The sequence below is a fragment of the Piliocolobus tephrosceles genome, unplaced genomic scaffold, assembly GCF_002776525.5.
Source record: "Piliocolobus tephrosceles isolate RC106 unplaced genomic scaffold, ASM277652v3 unscaffolded_41754, whole genome shotgun sequence".
NCBI classification, from domain to species: Eukaryota; Metazoa; Chordata; class Mammalia; order Primates; family Cercopithecidae; genus Piliocolobus; species Piliocolobus tephrosceles.
Window position 1 is genome coordinate 2,722 of NW_022326259.1, and position 12,408 is coordinate 15,129.

General features: G+C 49.1%; 1 pseudogene across 1 annotated transcript; it reads left to right on the top strand.

Moving 5' to 3' along the window:
- Positions 1-275: 275 nt before the first annotated feature.
- LOC113223541 lies at positions 276-1,699 on the top strand (annotated as a pseudogene). The gene has a single exon (XR_003308774.2). The product of XR_003308774.2 is annotated as a 60S ribosomal protein L37 pseudogene (transcript).
- Positions 1,700-12,408: the final 10,709 nt, after the last annotated feature.

Below are 12,408 nucleotides of genomic sequence, written 5' to 3' on the forward strand. Positions count from 1 at the left end.
TCAAACAATTATCCTGCCTCAGCCTCCTGAGTAGCTGGGATTAGTGGTGTGCGCCAACACCATGCTAATTTTTGTATTTTTATTTATTTTATATTTTATCTTTGTTTTGAGATGGAGTCTCGCTCTTGTCACCCAGGCTGGAGTGTGGTGTGATCTCACTGCAACCTTTGCCTCCTGGGTTCAAGCAGTTGTCCTGCCTCAGCCTCCTGAGTAGCTGGGATTGCAGGCGCCTGCCACCATGCCTGGCTACTTTTTGTATTTTTAGTAGGGAGTTTCTCTATATTGGTCAGGCTGGTCTCGAACTCCTGACTCCAGCTGATCCACCCGCCTCGGCCTCCCAAAGTGAAGGATTACAGGCATGAGCCACTGCGACTGACCTTTTTTGAGCCTGTTTTGCAGCCTTTACAAAAATCAGGGTTTTCCCACAAGATCACGAAGATTTTCACATAAGCGACTTCTGACCATTTGTGTTGGTGTTGCTGTTGGCAGTAAAGGTCAAGCAGGAATATGGTAATAACATTCAAACTTCCCACCTTTGGCCACGATCCTACCTTTCTAGTTGATATTTTGGCCAAACTCAGTTACTTGGGAGGCTGAGGCAGGAGCATCACTTGAACTTAAGAGGCAGAGGTTGCAGTGAGCCGAGATTGCACCATTGTACTCCAGCCTGGACAAAACAAAGTCTTAAAAAAAAAAGTCATGCCTTTTCTCCTCTTGTGGTGTGTGCTTGACTCGTCTTCTCGCCAAGTCTTCTCACAAGACTTTCAGGAGTAAGTGAGTCCTGACCAAGAAACAAAAGCAAAATTGTCCCATTTCCTAGTGGATTCGCATGAAAACTGGTAATAAGGTCACAATCATGTTACCATATCAAGCTGAAAATATCACCACCATCTGGAGAGTTGGACATGTTTTATTGGGAATATATTTTTTATCTCTGAATCTGTTATGAATGCATTTGTTGGCTGGGTTCGGTAATATGTGAAACATTTCATTTCAAAAAAATGTCAAGTGAAGTAATTTGATAGTGTACCTTACTCTTTGTTTTGTTTTTTTGAGATGGAGACTCCACTGTGTTCAGTGGATCACACCTGTGGTCCATGCACCTTGGGAGACTGAGGTGGGAGGATTGCTTGAGACCGAGTCTCCTGGGAATCTTCTCGTCTCTTCTCACCCAGTTCATGACAGACCCTTGGACTCTACTTTGTCATCTACCTGTGACCCGGAAGCCCCCAATTCCAGTTATTCCACCTTTCCACACCGAAACAATATATATCTTATATGTTTTGATTGATGTATTATGTCTCCCTAAAATGTGTAAAACCGCTCTCTGGTCTCGGCTGCAGAAGCGAGATGACGAAGGGAACGTCATCATTTGGAAAGCGTCGCAATAAGACGCACACATTGTGCCGCCGCTGTGGCTCTAAGGCCTACCACCTTCAGAAGTCGACCTGTGGCAAATGTGGCTACCCTGCCAAGCGCAAGAGAAAGTATAACTGGAGTGCCAAGGCTACAAGACGAAATACCACCGGAACTGGTCGAATGAGGCACCTAAAAATTGTATACCGCAGATTCAGGCATGGATTCCGTGAAGGAACAACACCTAAACCCAAGAGGGCAGCTGTTGCAGCATCCAGTTCATCTTAAGAATGTCAGCGATTAGTCATGCAATAAATGTTCTGGTTCTGAAAAATAAAAAAAATAAAAAAAAAATGTGTAAAACCAAACTGCAGGCTGAACACCTTGAGCACACGTCGTCAGGACCTCCTGAGGCTGCGCCACGGGGGCATTTTTAACCTTGGCAAAATAGATTTCTAAATTGATTGGGACCCAGTAGATACTTCACAAGCTCATGGACACAGAAAAAATCAAGAGAGAACAGGAAAAAAACTAGATGTAATGGAAAGCACAAAATCAGGTCCAAAATGTGAACTCTTTCATATTTATTCAACATAAGGAAATGCTCTTCAACTTTGTGTGGAAGATAGATTACTAATATTTGATTAAAATAAAAACCCATTCTATGTGATGTTAGCCAATTTAAACCGGCAAATAGTGATCAATTATATGCATGCATGAAACTTCCTAATATTTCACTTAGTATTGCTGTTACTGCGTTCTTGGAGTAGGAGCTCAGTCTGTCAGATAAATTACAGGAGAGTGGTGTCTCTCCATAGGTGGGCTTAGGTCTCTGTGTTGCATGAGTGGATAAACTGTTCAGCAGGAACCTAGGAGAGCTAGGATGACAAAGTTCATGTCCATTAAAGCTAGCAAGACATATTCCTTACTGCTCACGCATGAGTCACGGCTATAAGATGCTTACGGTTAAGGAAAGCAGCTTAATGATACCTGTAAGGACAAACTCCTACAGAAACACGATGTCCAGACGACCCAATAGCCCATGACAATGTTTGCTTTTAAGATAGCAGGCTGGTCTCAGACTCCTGACCTCCGGTGATCCGCCTGCCTCGACCTTCCAAAGTGCTGGGATTACAGGCGTGAGCCACCACACCCGGCCAAAGATAGCTTCAAACCAACAAAGTAATAAGTTTTGTCACACTGTCAGCCCTCCGGCAGGGAGACATAGCTTAGCTTTTACGTAGGCCCCTAGGTAAGAAAAGCTTCATGAGAAGGCGTTCCCCCTGCTTTCTAAGGACGCCCTGCTGTGTCACTGGTAGCTTTCAATCAACTCTCCTCACTGCACTGGGACACTCGCCTTGAATCCTTTACTGCGCAAGATCCAAGAACTCTAACGTGAGGTGTGGACTGTGACCCCATTTTAGGCAACAAAACAACTGAACGTTATACAAAAACAGACAGTTGATCTAATTCTCATAAAAATAGGAATTTCGTAGTCCTCATCCACCATGCCAGGAAGAGATCAGCACTGGAGTCACCGTGCGTGATAACAAAGGGGCTGACAGCTGGGAAACATGGGTGGATAAGGATGAGGCGCTCAGCAGCCGCCAACTGGGATTAATGAAAAGGACAATAGGATCCTGAAACGGGGAGGACATCGTGTAAAACGATGTAAAAGCTGCAGAGCCACTGGGCCTGCGAGCTTCCCATGGTGAACCTGGGACTTCCTGATAACTGCACAAACTCGCGTGGGGATTTCAACATTCCGAAGCGCCCAGATTCCTGGTGTGGCTGGACTCGGGGCTAGGGTGCTGCGAAAGGCAGGTTTGAAGCAGAAAGAAACCAAAAAAAAAAGAATAGAAAACAGTCATCTGAGTCAGTCCCGGGCGCTACGTGCAGAAAAACCATGGGTGGGTCCTGGACCCTTTCTGGGCGGGGCCTGGACACTGGGCGGTGACGGGCGGGACGGGGGGGGAAGGTCAAAGAGGGGGCGGGGCCTGAACAGGTGCTGGGTCAGGACTAGAGGGTGGAGGCCGCTGTGGGTGCGGGGCCTGGAAAGGGACTGGGACGGGGCAAGAGGGAGGAGGCTGCCTGGGCCCGGGTCGGACAGCCGGCAGGAGCGGCGCCAGAGGGTTATCGTCGTGTAGGGGGTGAAATCCCGAAGGTGTGTGATTCTAAAGAGCCAGGCCTGGAGGGGGCGGGTCCGGGCTCTCTCCTCAGCTGGGCCATGGATGTCGCTGGCCGTCATCCTCTCCCTCTAGGACGGGATCCTCCGGGTTCCGATTGGTGGATTGATTTTCATGTGCCGTGATGTTACCCCTAATATCACATGGATGCTTCCTGCCCGTTTTAAGTTAATATTTCAAGCAATCGAAGGTAAAATAACTTACTGTAGTGGACCACCTGTGCTGAACGCTGGATAGTTTTTCCTCTTAAGTTGAAAATGTCTTTAATGCACAGGGCCTGTTTTGAGCAGGTAGAGTCGCGCGTCCTGCGGGGGGGGCTGAGCCCCCCTCCGTCGGGGGCGGGGGGGGGGAGGGGGGGGGGGACACCCGTAAAGGGGTGAGTGGGGCGCTGGTTGCAGCGGGGACTGACAATTAGAAAGTCTTATTAAACTGAGCAAGATCCTGGGTTGTTTGAATGGATAATGGAAACTGCAAGATGACATGCAAAACTGCCTATTCCACACAGGAGGTGGAGGATAATTTCATATTTCACGGAAGTAAAGTCAGGTCTTGGAGCGGTGGCTCCAGCACTTTGAGAGGCCGAGGCGGGAGGATCGCTTGAGCCCAGGATTTCCAGATCAGTCTGGGCAACGTAGTGAGACGTCGTCTCTACTAAAAATCAAAAAATGAGTCAGGTGTGGTGGTGCACGCCTGCGGTCCCACCTGCTCCGGGCACTGAGGTCGGATCACTTGAGCCAGGGATTTTATGGTTGCAGTGAGCTCTAATCTCGCCACCACACTCCAGCCTGGGTGACAGAGCGAGACCCTGTCTCAAACAAACAAGCAAATAAATGAGAGGTATAATTCCTCCTTTGAAAGTAAAAAAAGGGCCGGGCGCGGTGGCTCAAGCCTGTAATCCCAGAACTCTGGGAGGCCGAGACGGGCGGATCACGACCTCAGGAGATCGAGACCATCCTGGCTAACACGGTGAAATCTCGTCTCTACTAAAAAAAAAAATACAAAAAAAAAAAAAAAAAAAAAAAAACTAGCCGGGCGAGGTGGCGGGCGCCTGTAGTCCCAGCTACTGTAGTCCCAGCTACTCGGGAGGCTGAGGCAGGAGAATGGCGTATACCCGGGAGGCGGAGCTTGCAGTGAGCTGAGATCCGGCCACTGCTGCACTCCAGCCTGGGGGACGGTGCGAGACTCCATCTCAAAAAAAAAAAAAGTAAAAAAACATTTTTTTTCGTCTCTTTTCCTAGGACATTTATTTAGAAAATTTGTAAATGCATTTTCTCTGTCTCCTGAGGCTTTTCTTTAGACAGAGTTTTGCTCTTGTTGCCCACACTGGAGTGCAATGGCGCGATCTCCGCTCACGGCAACGTCTGTCTCCCCGGTTCAAGCGATTCTCCTGCCTCAGCCACTTGAGTAGCTGGGATTACAGGCATGTACCAGCATGCCCAGCTAACCTTGTGTTTTTACTACAGATGGGGTTTCTCCATTTTGGTCAGGCTGGTCTCGAACTCCCGACCTCAGGCGATCCGCCCGTCTCGGCCTCTTAAACCACTGGGATTACAGTGTGAGCCACCGCGCCTGGCTTGAAGTCGTGTTTTTTAGAAACAACGTAATCCTTTTCTCAGCTTAATAACCCAGGGATGTATTTCTGAAGGACTTGGGTTCTCTCTTTGAAAGGTAAACAACAAGGGAGACAGTACCTGTATCTCGGTAGGAAGTTAAATGTTTCAAACATCAAATAATTCCAATGTAAAGGTATGGACCTTTAAATAATTCTAAGCTTTGAAAGGAATGTGGTCATGCAACCTGAGTCCAGTGGTATGCAGACGTAAGTTCTAAGAGTTTTCCTGACCAGACGCGGTGGCTAACGCCTGTAATCCCAACAGTTTGGGAGGAGGAGGCGGCTGGATCACTTGACGTCAGGAGTTCGAATCCAGCCTGGCCAACGTGATGAAACCCCGTCTCTACTAAAAATACAAAACAATTAGCCAGGCTTGGTGGCTCCCGTCTGTAATCCCAGCTAGTTGGTAGGCTGAGGCAAGAGAACTACTTTAACCCAGGGGGTGAAGGTTGCAGTGAGCCGAGATCTCGCCACTGCACTCCAGCCTGGGTGACAGATACTCTGTCTCAAAAAAGAAAAGAAAAATATAAATATAAGAATGACAGTAATGGATCTCTTCCACAAATGTGCTGGGACAACTCACTGGATATTCACATGAAAAAGAATAATGTTGGATCCCTATCTCACACAATAAAAAATTTTATTTAAAGAAATTTTAAAAAGAGAGAGAGACGAGGAAGGGAGCGCTGCAGGAGGAGGTGTTACTTTGTCGCCCAGGCTAACTTGAAGCCCCAGGTTCAGCGATCCTCCCGCCGCTGCTTTCTGAGTAGCTGGAACTTCACTCAGGCTTTCGGCCCTGTGCCCGCATCTCTGCTGGGTTTAAGCAGCAGGTGGTAACCTCACTCCTTCCTGGCCTGAGCACTCGGTCCCGCATCCCAGGCAGTGGCCCGAGGAAAGTCTCTGAAGCTGAGCGTAGGGTGGACTCTCCCTTCCCAGTGAATGAAGAATAGAAAGGCAGAGGATTTCTTTTCTATTATTTGGGCCGTCAGCCTGAAATCGTTACGCTACACCCAGCAGGGCTTTGCATTTCGCATTCTAGTTTGCATCGCCGTTTCAGACAATTACAGGGCTTTTGAATCATGCCTCAGCCTTCCTGGCCGGTCCCGCCTCCAAAGCTCGAAAAACAGAGGCGCTGGGAGCGAGGTTGAGACGCGCACAGGTCCCGCCCCGGCCCCGCCCTCTGCTAATTCTAAAGTGTAAGGTCTCTCCTCGCGCCCCGCCCCTACCTGGCCCAGGCCCCGCCCACCTTCTCGTGAGTCCCGCCCCGGCCTGGCTTCTGTCCTGCGCGCGCAGATTCGCGCAAACCCGGAAGCGGATCGCGTGGAGTGACGGTCCCACCGCAGCGGTGAGTTTTGCGCTGTGTTAAGTCTGCGTTTCCTAGGTCCCCGGCGCTTCTTTAGCCTGGGACCTGGGGTCCCCATAGACCTGGAAATTCTCACCCGTCTTCATTCGCGCAGAGCAAATTTAGACGTCCCCGTGAGAGTCCAGGGGTTGCTTCCTTTTGGGTTTAAAGTCGCCCTGAAGATGGTCCCTTCGCGGGTCTTTCTCTTACAGGGCAGTGTATACACTTCCCATCGCGTAGTTTTCCTGCTCAAAACCTTTTTCTGACTCCTCCCGACCCGCACTTTTTAAAGTCCTTACGGCAAGGCGGATTCCCGCCCTGGGCGTCTCCCAGCCTTGTCTTAAGGCGCCGTCGCCCCCCACCTGCCTCCTCGTTCCCGGCCCTTATGCTCCCCAGGTCTCCCCACCGCAGTCACCGCTTACCCTGAGCCCGCGTGGGGGAGGTGCCCGGGGCTGTCCTATGACACCGGTTGTTCTTGCCTGCCCAGCCCAGTCCCTGGAAAATGCGCTTCTTTCTCCGGGATGCGGGCGTCTTACTCCAAAGCCCCTGTGATTGTGTGGGCCAAAGGGATCAGTAGACAGAGAGAGCGGTAGAAAACCTGAGACAGAGAGAAGAATGAGAAAGACCGTAACAGATGGCAAAATAGAGGATGGCTGAGGGATTTGCCAAGAGAGCAAAAATGAAAAAAAAAGAAAAAGAAAAAAGAAAGCAGGAGGAGCAGATCCCAGGGAAAAAGAAAACAAGAGCTAGAGAGAGAAGGGGAGAATGAGAGATATGTACAGAATTAGGGAGGGAAGCACAGTAATGAAGACAGAGGAGCTGGGCGCAGTGGCTCACGCCTGTAATCCCAGCAGTTTAGGAGACTGAGGCAAGGGGATTGCTTGAGTCCAGGAGTTCGAGGCCAGCCTGGCCAACATAGTGAGAACCCCATCTCTGCCAAAAAAAAAAAAATTGACCGGGCGTGATGGTGCACACCTGTAATCCCAGCTACTCTGGAGGCTGAGGCAGGAGGATCACTTGAGCCCAGGAGGTCCAGGCTGCAGTGACCCGAGGTCATGCCACGGCACTCCAGCCTGGTCAACAGAGCGGGACCCTGTCTCAAAAGATTAAAAGGGGTGGGGGACTTTGGGTTTGGATGAGTGGGTGAGTTCATTGGATATTAGTTGTGACATGTTGACTTCTCTGTATATAATCTAATAACTTAAAACTTGTTTAAATTACACAGATGAGATTGAGAATTTTAAAATTCCTATCTGTAAGGCATGTACATTCTATAAATCTTGGCATCAGAGGTCAGCTTCCACTTGGAATCCCTATACAGCCAGAGGGTAGTGACTTAATTCAATTGTGAGACACTCTCTTCCCTTTTCCCATGGTGGGGTAGGGGCCGTGAAATGGGAGAATCATTTTCTGTTATTATGTAATAGTTTTAATTAATGTATATTTTGAGACAGGGTCTGGCTCTGTCCGCCAGGCTGGAGTGCAGTGGTGTGATCTCCTCTAACTGCAGCCTCGACCTCCTAGACTCAAGCAATCCTGCCTCAGCCTCCTGAGTAGCTGGGACCACAGGCGTGAGCCACCAAACCCGGCTAGGTTTTGTACTTTTTTTTTTTTTTTTTTTGCAGAAACGGATTTCACTATGTTTCCCAGGCTGGTCTCAATTCTGGCCTCAAAGGCTCTTCCGGCCTTGGCCTCCCAAATTACTGGGATTACAGGTGGGATTACAGAGAGGAGCCACCGTGCCTGGCCTACATAGTCGTTTGTTTGTTTGTTTGAGATGGAATCTCACTCTTGTCCAGGATGGAGTGCAGTGGCACAATCTCGGCTCACCGCAATTTCCACTTGCCAGGTTCAGATGATTCTCCTGCCTCAGCCTCCCAAGTAGCTGGAATTACAGGCATCAGCCACCACATCCAGCTAATTTTGTGTTTTTAGTAGAGACGGGGTTTCTTCATATTGGTCATGCTGGACTCAAACTCCCAACCTCAGATGATCCACCTGCCTTGGCCCCCCAAATGCTGGGATTACAGGCATGAGCCACCACGCCTAGCCCATAGTACTTTTTAAAAGAGCAGTGGCTCACGCCTGTAATCCCAGCACTTTGAGAGGCTGAGGCGGGTGGATCACAAGGTCAGGAGTTTGAGACCAGCCTGACCAACATGGTGAAATCCCTTTGCTCCTAAAAATTTTTAAATTAGCTGGGTGTGGTGGCACGCGCCTGTAATTCCAGCTACTTAGGAGGCTGAGGCAGGAGAATCACTTGAACCTGGGAGGTGGAGGTTGCAGTGAGCCGATTGCGCCACTGTACTCCATCCTGAGTGAGAGTGAGACTCCATCTCAAAAAAAAAAAAAAAAAAAGGACCATCAAAGCTGAGCGTGGTGGCTCATGCCTGTAATCACAGCACTTTGGGAGCCAATCACCGAAGGTCAGTAGTTCACGACCATTCTGGCCAACATGGTGAAACCCCGTCTCTAGTAAAAATACCAAAAAACTAAGCCGGACGTGATGGCGTGCACCTGTAGTTCCAGCTGCTCAGGAGGCTGAGGCATGAGAATCACACGGACTTGGGAGGAAGAGGTTGCAGTGAATCGAAACGATACCACTGCCCTGCGGTCTGGGGGGCAGAGCGAGTCTTCATCTCAGAAAAACAAAGAAACAACAACAACAAAACATGAAAGCAAAAGGGACATCGAAAGTGCTTTTGTTCTCATTGTGTAACATATTTTCTTTCTGGTTCCTCTTCATTTTTTTCTTTCCTTCTTTTTTTTGGCAGTCTTACTTTGAGATAAATCTTGATTTTAAATATTTCTTTTTTAATCCATAATCACTTCTGAAAGATGCCTTTGTGGCAGCCTATAACCAGTTCACATCATTCCTTTCTGTACATGTATATGGTCCAGTTATTTTCCCGTTGACATCTGAATTTGTTCAATTTTTTAAAAAACAATTTCAAAATAGTTTCTGTTTGAAATCAGTTGCGTCCGATCAGATCGAGGTCTGCATGCTTTCTAGTCTTTTTTATTTATTGGAAACCTTTAACATCGAAATGTAATTTAACCGGTTAGTCTATTTTTCAGTTTTCTTTCCTTATGTCATTTGTTAAAATCTTGAGCTGTGAGCTAGTAAGGGCATGTTTCCCTCAAGGCAGCTCTGGTCCATTTGGACAAATGTTGAAAGCCCAGCTCCTCACTGTGGCTCCACAGCCCTGTGTCCAGGGCCCCTGCCAGTCTCCAGCCTCCTCCTGGGAGCTTGCCCTCATCTCCTGACTCCCTCTGCCCCAGTCATATTTGCTTTTCTCTTTTCCCAAACACTAAAACCCTTCCTGTCTCAGGTGGCTGTCCCTGCTCTACCCTATGTCCCTAAATGATCATGGCCCTGTCCCTTTCTCCTCTTTCAGGTCTAGGCTGAGAGCTGTCTCCCACGCCCTCCCACCCACATCTGAAGTTCCCTCTGCCCATCAGTCTCTATCATGTTACTCACATTTTATTATCTCTGCATCAGTCACATCAGAAACACTCTTCTTATTTTATTGTTTTTGAGACAGTCTCACTCTATCGTGCAGGCTGTGAGTGCAGTCTCGTGACCTTCTCTCCCTACAGCCTCTATCTCCTGGGTTCAAGCGATTCTTCTGCCTCACCCTTGCAAGTAGCTGAAATTAAATGTGTGTGCCACCACACCCGCCTCATTTTTGTATTTTAATTTTAATTTAATTTAATTAATTTTACTTTTGAGTCTCAACCTGTCTCCCAGGCTGGAGTGCAGTGGCGTAATCATGGCTCACTGCAACCTCCACCTCCCGAGTTAAAGCAGTTCTCCTGCCTCAGCCTCCTGTGTAGCTGGGATTTACAGACTCCCACCAAGCCCAGCTACTTTGTGTATTTTTAGTAAAGATGGAGTTTCACCATGTTGATCAGGCTGATCTCAAACTCCTGACCTCAAGTGATCCACCTGCCTTGGCCTCCCAGAGTGCTAGGGTTACAGTCATGAGCCACCATGCCCGCCCCAACTTTTGTGTTTTTAGTAGAGACAGGGTTTCACCATGTTGGCCAGGCTGGTCTCGAACTCATGACCTCAGGTGATCCATCTGCCTAGGCCTACCAGTGTGCTGGGATTACAGGCAAGAGCCGCTGTGCCCGCCCCGAGATGCCATTCTGCTTGGAATATTTTGAGTGTTTTGTGTCTCCCTTTGTTGGAGGATACACATTTCCCATCTTGGCCACAGGACAACTGCAGCATCTTCTCTGGGGTTGTGGTTTAGATGCTGAGGTGTCCTCAGGGAAGACTCAGGGCCTGCGGCAAGTGTGGGGATGGTCCCACGTTTCTTCTGGAAATTTCAACTCTAACTGGTCTGAACTTCCTGTGGCTATTTATTTCAGTCAAAATAAGAGGAGAAGGCCTCACTGAGGTCAGAAAAGCCCTACAGACCAGACCTTGGGTCCTCAGGCAGTGCCGAGGCATCCCCATTTTTGTTATCTGTGTCACTGCCTCACTCCAGCTCCCGGGTCTTCCGTGCTCTGCACATCACCAGGGCCCAGTTTGGCCATCACTAGTGGGGGCTTTGCTACCAGCGGGTGATGCACTCAGAGTCAGGGGTCCTGGGTTCCCTTCAGGAAGGGTGGGGAGGTGGTCAGGGACCTGAGGGGCATGAAGGACACACCCCTACACAACTAGTTCTGTTCCGGAGGATCTGGAGGCTCCGTGACTTCAGGAAAGATTCTTCCAAGGATGAGAGTGCAAATAGCACAGTTCGCTGCAGCCCGAGGGCCACCTCCTCCTGCCAGGGCAGTGGCGATGACTCTCTACTGGCTTTTCCTTGCCTGTCACAACACATGAGCACACACACACACAACACACAACACACATACACACACACACACACACATAGTCACAAGGCTGCTGGGGAGCCGAAGGTCAAGATGCTATAATGTACATATGTGGCCAGGTGTGGTGGCTCACGCCTGTACTCCTACCGCTTTGGAAGGCCGAGGCGGGCAGATGATGAAGACCAGCCTGGCCAACATAGTGAAATCCCATCTCTACTAAAAAAAAAAAAAAAAAAAAGAAAAGAAATGAGCCAGGCATGGCGGTGTGCATCTGTAATCCCAGCTACTTGGGAGACTGAGGCAGGAGAATGGCTTGAACCCGGGAGGCAGAGGTTGCAGTGAGCGGAGATCGCGCCATTGCACTTCAGTGCAGTGACAGAGCAAGACTCCATCTCTGTATAAATAAATATGCTATAAGGTAAGTGTGGAACACAAATATTTTTTCCACAAAGAGGGGCCACTGGTTCCTGGGAAGGAACTTTGAGGGTTACATCACTGGTCATGGCTGGAAGACTTAGGAACTGGAGGAAGGAAAAGCCGTGTTTATCCTCACAGGATGCCCCTGTGCTTAGCAGTTGGTAAGACGGATGGGCTGAGCTATTGCAGTGACATTTAGAAAAAGGAATTTTTCTCTCCACCCGGCACACACCGTCACCCACCCTATGCACACTCCCGGCTTTCCCGTTGTCTTCTCCAGGATGGTAAAGTTGCTGCTTCCCCAGGTGGGCCTCTGAGGGAGGGGGGTGGTTTCTCTGCCTGTCCTTGACCCCCTCCCTCAAGTCTTCCACCTTTCTGTCCGCTGTTCTATTGTGACGCTCATTGCCTGCAATTCTGTCAGTTTGCACCATCCCAAGACCCAACTAAGACCCAAGGATTTGTGTCTGGGAATATTTAAGCCAATGTCATTGCCAAGTGAGAAGTCTTAGACCCCAGGAGTTTTTCTTCATTGAGAGTCTGGGCAGTAAGGAAGCCTCTCGTCTTTTGCAGAGTTTAGGTCAACCAGGACCCGGGCACACGAGACCCCAGAAGGACGTACTGGTATGGCTCAGTCATTCTCATTCACTCACTCACTCAGTAGCTGTGGAGCC